We start from the raw sequence: 6,639 nt of genomic DNA, 5'->3' as shown, positions 1-6,639 counted from the left end.
AGTCGGGTTTCATCCTAAAGAAAGTCATGTCCTTCCTTTGAGATGTGGCCTCTTTTGGAACTCATCAATTAGGATGGGCTGGCTGGTCAGTGAGCCTCAGGGATCCTCCTGTCTCTTGCTGTCCAAAGTGGGATTTAAAGCACATGCCACCACACCTGGCATTCTTACATGGGTTCTGGGAATTAAACCCAGGTCCTCATGCTTGCAGGCAAGCACTTTGGAACCATATCCTTGGTCCCTGAGATTTTCAGGTCTGTAGCCTGCAATCTTCATTTCCTCCTTCTTCTTCATTAGAACACATGCTTATCTTATCGTTTTACACACCCAGGTCAGTACCCCCTTGATTTATCCGTGTTCTTTGATCAAAGTGTGTGGTATCTTTAAGCAAAAGGTTCTTAGCATCAAGTTCTGGCAGGAACCAAAAGCAGTGGCAAGGTTTGAGAGCATGGAGGGGTCCCTGATCAACAACTTGAAGGGAGGGATCCCACACCTGAGATTTTTATTTGATAACCTGTGGCTTCTAGGAAGAGCATTAAAATTTATATTATAGATAAAATATACTCACATATATAAGTTCATATCACACATAGCATATATATGTATGAAGTTTATGAAATAGTAGGTATCCATGGTTTTTTCAATCTAGACAATATATACCTAGTATGTAGCGTGGAATACAAAGACGAATCATTAACAAACGGGGATTTGTGCTACTTCCAATGGCAGTTAACTGGGTCAGCTATGAACTAGTCTGCTAAACTCAAACAGTACTCAGTGCTTTCCTAAATCTCTATATTCAGGCTATACTGGTGTACATTTATTCCCAGGTTTGCCTTGCTATTGTGTTATGTACTCCCCCAGAGATCAACGGTAATCTAAGGATGTGATGACCTATCCACACAAGACCCTCCAGTATGCTAGCAGACACATGGGAGAACTTTGAAGGATTAGGCGACAGAGCACACAGGTAGTATGGGGACAATGACAACCACCACCCCTAAGGCACAAACAATGGCATTTTCCATGTGTCCTGTGCCATGCAGAGCAGTGGCATTGTTCAACAAGGGAAACATCATCACATCTGAGCTTCACTCAGAGGATCAGAAATATAAATATCCTTTATCCCTTGCAGCCAAATTGTTTGGCGGACAAACTTGGAAAGTGGAGAACCAAGCAGATGCTGTGGCCGCGGGTTCAAGACTTAGGGGTTTCATTGTTATCGATTCCTTTCTGCTGTTTTAACAATTGATTAATTTAAAATGTGTTTTTAAAACGTGAAATGGTATCAAGAAATTATCACTTGGAGAACATTTATTATTTTAGTCTTTTAATTCTTTTTATCTATTTAAAAATTGTCAATGAGTGGTGGCACATGCCTTTAATCCCAGCATTCAAGAGAAAGAGGCTGATGATGTCCATGAGTTCAAGACCCAGACTGATCTACACAGTGAGACCCAGTCTTATAAAATAAAACAAACAAACAAACAAAAAAAAGACAAGGCACCACCAGTTGACATTCCATAGGGAAAATCTCACAAGGCACAACCCCTATAGGCATTTAACGGCTGCTGAAAGGGAGAATTAGTCTTTCCTGGGAATGGATCACCTAGTTGGTTATCTAATACCAAGTGTTAGCCTTAAAAGGATCATACAAGTAACACTACACAGAATCAGCAGGTTGGGTTCACTCATTAATTCACATATATATTTAACAAAAAAAGAAACTATGGCTTTAAGAGGGAATAGTGCGGGGGTGTGAGAAGGACAGAAGAGAGGGGGAAATGATGCAATTAAGTTTTAATTAAAAGTAAGATAAATTATACACAAACAACAACGAACCAGACCTGTCCGTAGTTTCATAAATATGATAATAGTTTGAAGATGTAATCGAACCAAGAACCAAGACATAACACTAGGTTTACACTAGCAGGCACACTGCCCGAACTCTTGCCAAGGATTAGGGTGGCTCAGTGTCAGACTGCTTGAAGTCGGGAGTTCAGTCCCCAGCAGTGGAAAAAGGACTCTCATCCAAAACGGAGAGAATCAAAATGATGAAAGTAAAACCGGATCTAAAATGGACAGTGTGGCCTATATTTTAAAGTTTGTCACTTGGAGCAAAGGACTGAACGGACTCAAGTATGGGTGAGAATTGATGTGTTTGGGATAAAATTGAAAAACCTACTTTCAGAGAAGGAGCTATTAATATTAACCACGTTCCCAAACACGGGGAGGCCATTATTATGGTCATCTGGGGCATATTAATAGATTGGGAAGTCAAGTAGATCTTAAATCAAAGCCTTCTTCTCTTATTTCTTTGGAACTTAATCTAACCTGTGTTGTTCTTTTTCTTAAAATTCTTGTTTCAGAGAGTATGAAGACCAAAAAATGTGAGCCTATTCTACCTCGTGTGAAGGTCAGAGAGTTTGAGGTTGCTCAAAGTTGTTAATAACAAGTGTGGCCACACACCCTGGTAGGTGTGTAGGGTGTGGTTGCTTGGTGTTTTGGACATTAAAATGGCCTATCCAGGTAGATCCTCTTCACTCTGACCACAGGTCAGAGTTCAAGCAGACTTCTGCTCCTTCTTTTGAATTAGGAGGTTTGACCTAGGGAGTGGCTGCCTTCAGGATACTTGGTCTAGGGTGGGTTCACTGCCTAAACAACAGAATGCTTTTCTCAAGAATGAGTGACTTGATGTCTCCAGTATGGAAGGAAGTAACTGCTCTAGTTGTCCATGTATCATGTTAAAGCAGTCTTTGGCTTCCCTTCCGTTGTATTGGATATAAAAGTGTATGGAAAATTAAACACAGGGATTTCAGTATTCACTGGAGCTCCTTCCCAACACTATCCTGTTTCTGTTTTATTATTTTCACTCACATCTTCATTCTCTTTATTTTTCTACGCTGGTAGGTGTTATACTTGTAGAAGCTGGTCTCTGACAAGAGATGTTAGGAACCCAAAAGATCAATATTCAAGTATTTATCAAGGCCTCCGGGGGGGCCACTTGTCCCCCCTCTGTCCATCAGGCATTCTCTGCTACTACCACGGGGTGAGGCTGAGATTGGGGACCACTGCCAGCTTGGTACTGTCAGGTCATGGTCTCTATGATCACAGACAGTCTCACTTCAGTTTTAATTCTTGATAATGGCTCTCTTTCTCTCTCTGTCTCCATCTGTCTATCTATTTGTCCCCCTCCCTCTCTCTCTTCTCTCTTCTCTCCTGCTACTCCTGCCCCAGAGGTCGATCTCCCCTCTCCCCTCCCTTCCCCCTAATAACAAAACAATTCTTGATAATGTTCTGATTCTATTCAAACATTTTAATCACGGAAAGTATGGATATGGATACATATTCATTAAAAAGGCTTTTTAAAACCTACTTCTACCAAAGAAAATTCTCAGTGAACTCCTTATACATTTAGCTAATCCTCTCCTTTTTAAATTTCATTATTATTTTAGTCAAATAATTATCATTGGTCCATTTTTTCATGTAAATTTCATAGTAAAGACCTACTATAATAATTCTTTTATCAATATTCTCTTCTAAAATGCTTATGTGATCACTTCTACCAAGTTAATTTTTACAGGTTTATTTTAAAGGTTTAAATCTTACAGAAAAGATTTATGTGTCAATTATTAGTCAATAACAGATAGACCATGTGCACCATTACCCACTGCTTATTTTTAATATTTGCTAAAATTTTTTAGATGAGACTACATTGTTCTTTTGCTTGAGTCAGCGTTTGTACTTTGACTTCTCTGGGACAGCACCACCTCATTTGTTACCAATTTTAGACTATTTCAAGTTATATCAACAATATTCCCTACAGATGGTATAAAAGGCAGTCTGTATTTATTCCTTAATTTGCTTCTAATATGGTAACTCCTTTTAGCTAGCCCTAGACAGTGCTGCTATGTAGGATCATTCGGTTATGGACATTTTGTATATGTATTTTTAGGTTCTGTGCCTCTTATATTAATTGCCTCTACATGTGCTACACCACCACCGTGTGTTCAACATAATGTAATAGCTTTTGATTGCAGACAATTCCCAAGACTCTCTACACATTCAAATCACCAACCTACACATTTCTTTTTGAAGGGCAAAGTACAGCCCACGTTTTCCAGTCGGGGGTTGAAGACCCTATGTAAACACAGCAGGCCTGAGTCTATGGTGCTTATTCCTCCTGTTCCCTGACCCTTCTCTGGTCTTCCTTTTCCGTTGCTATATTTTGTTCCCATTTCCTTCATGGGTTCTTCTTAACTGCAAGAGGTCTCTGTCACTCTGCTTCATCTTGTGAAATCTTTTAGCACGCCCTAATCTGTGGTCTTGATTATTATGCTCACCCATTTATCCTGCAATAATAAACAAATACATCTAACCTCTTCACTTAATCACTTAGTTTTCTACTTCCACTCAGATATTTATGGACCTGGGTAGCAGGTGAGGTCATGACCTTCCTCATGTAGTATTTATCTGAGTGACTAACTTTCGAACCATTGGTTTATTGTGTTCACCCTTCTGGACCCCTCCCTCTCATTCTCCCCATGTCCAGCCTAGGCCCTTCCTATTGTGCTTCCTAAACACATCTCAAATCTTTTCTGATTTTTTTTAAAGTGATCAAAAGAAGGTGGCTTCCTCTCTTTCATTAATGGCAGTTTTCTCCTGCAAATTCACTGCACAACTGATCTTTTCTTTTTTCCAACGTTCAGAAGTTCTCTGCCAACTGAGTTCAAAAGTTAAAGGTCTTTATGATGGCTTTCAAGGTATTATTGGGCCCTTGTCTCTAACGGAATTTTAAAAGCAAATCCTACCCTCATCTAGCTCGAGCAATATTTAACGTACAGTTGTTTTCTGTGCATATTATACGACAAAACCCTTGGTGATTTGTCTGACCTGATCCAGTCTGCTTCTTTCTTATTTTCTGCCTTCCCCAAGAGAGCACATTTTTTACCACAGTTAAGATGCCTCCCCACTGTTTCTACACAGCCCTCTTCATCTCTACACTGCATCCACACATGGTCCTTCAATGATTAGATCTCTTCTATGTCTATGTCCTTGGTATTGTGTGACGAGTGTGGCATTCAAGAGGCACCCAGTGAGTGTTCAGTATATGACTGGAAGGCTTTTCTTAGTGTCCCTAGTAGAAATTTTATTCAGAGTTTTGATTTCTGTCAAAACATAGGCCTTTTGTACATTAATAAGTGACTAGTTATAAAGATAATTATTAACATGTTTAAATATGTTAGGCAACCAATGCTAACTTCTGTCATCTAAAAAGGTACCTTTGGTACTGGATTCACTATGATGTATCAACATAAGTTTTGAAAATTCAGTGGAGAGTATGGGAAAAGCAAAATCATTCTGTTCAGATAGCTATAGGGCTTTGTAGTGCAAAGAATCAATTCTAAGGTATATGTACTTAAAATCAGGGTTGGTTGATGTTGGAGAGATGGCTCAGTAATTAAGAGATTACTGATTCTTCAGATGCAGATTCTTCAGAGGACTGGGGTTTAATTTCCTGTGTCCACATGATAACTCACAATCATTCCTAGATCCAGTTTTAGGGAACCCAACACCCTTCTCTGCTTTCCACCAGGAACATACATGGTGCACAAATATACATGAAGGCAAAGCATTCATATGCATAAAATAAATAAATCTAAGAAACTTAAAATTTAGAAATTTAAAATGACGTTAAAGGCTTCCAGTAAGCATGCAAACTGGGATAGAAAATCTGTTTTAGACCTATGTGAGCCACTTCAGTGAGGAGGGAAGGGGGAGAAGGCACTGGCCTAAGCAACCGTGGAATCCCCAAAGAGGAACAGTCTACAAGATGCCTAATCAATCTTTAACACTTGTTTCCAAACAGAAATAGAGGCTGAGAAACTGTCCTAGCCAGGAGGAGTCAGAAGTTGTGCCAGCTAAATTCAACATGGTGGAAGAGAAGGCCATGAGGGTCAAAGCCATCCTGACCGATGCACGTCAGTCCTGCTCACTCATGTAGCACAGGCAATGCGGATACAAGACATCCTCCTAAAGACTGTGTAGACAATGTGATGGAGCACCAACACCGGGTTCTGTTGTCACCTTGATTTTCCTATCAAACCACAACTACACTAAAAAAAAGTAATGCTTAGAAACCATAAAGGAATGGGGAGAAAAAAAAACAAAAATAAAACCAAACCCCAAAATGACTATGGATAAAACAACAAATATCACCTCTTCTTGTGTTAGCTATTTATTATTCGAGAAATAATTTTTCTTAGTATAGAGACTGGGTGGGAAAAATTAGCTATCCATAATCCTATGGAGATTGTAAAAGACAAATTAAATCAAAACAAGCAATAAAATCCTACCACTGATTCAGATGAAAAAAAAAATACAGGAAATTTCCTGTAATTAGAGTTCTGGTTTGGAACAATAATTCCCTCTAATTGGATTTGTCAAAGTGCTCCTGGAGGGACTGATTCAATTCAATTCAATTCAATACATGCTTTTGGGCACCTGCTTTCTGAAAGGTCCTTGGTTTGGCAGAGGGGAGTGGATAGAAAACCCTGGCACAGTGCGATTGCTCTGCTGAAGCACTTACTCTCCACAGAGCAGAGGGGTGCTGCGGATCACTCCTACCCAAGGCAGGACTGC

General features: G+C 39.6%; 1 protein-coding gene across 6 annotated transcripts in view; it reads right to left on the bottom strand.

The window, feature by feature from the left end:
* Tnik (TRAF2 and NCK interacting kinase) overlaps positions 1-6,639 on the bottom strand; it is a 417,009-nt gene that overhangs the window by 32,197 nt on the left and 378,173 nt on the right. The window lies entirely within an intron of this gene.

Source organism: Microtus ochrogaster, chromosome 1 (genome assembly GCF_000317375.1).
Source record: "Microtus ochrogaster isolate Prairie Vole_2 chromosome 1, MicOch1.0, whole genome shotgun sequence".
NCBI lineage: Eukaryota > Metazoa > Chordata > Mammalia > Rodentia > Cricetidae > Microtus > Microtus ochrogaster.
The sequence above is the reverse complement of the archived record's forward strand: the minus strand, read 5'-3'. Positions and strand labels throughout refer to the sequence as shown.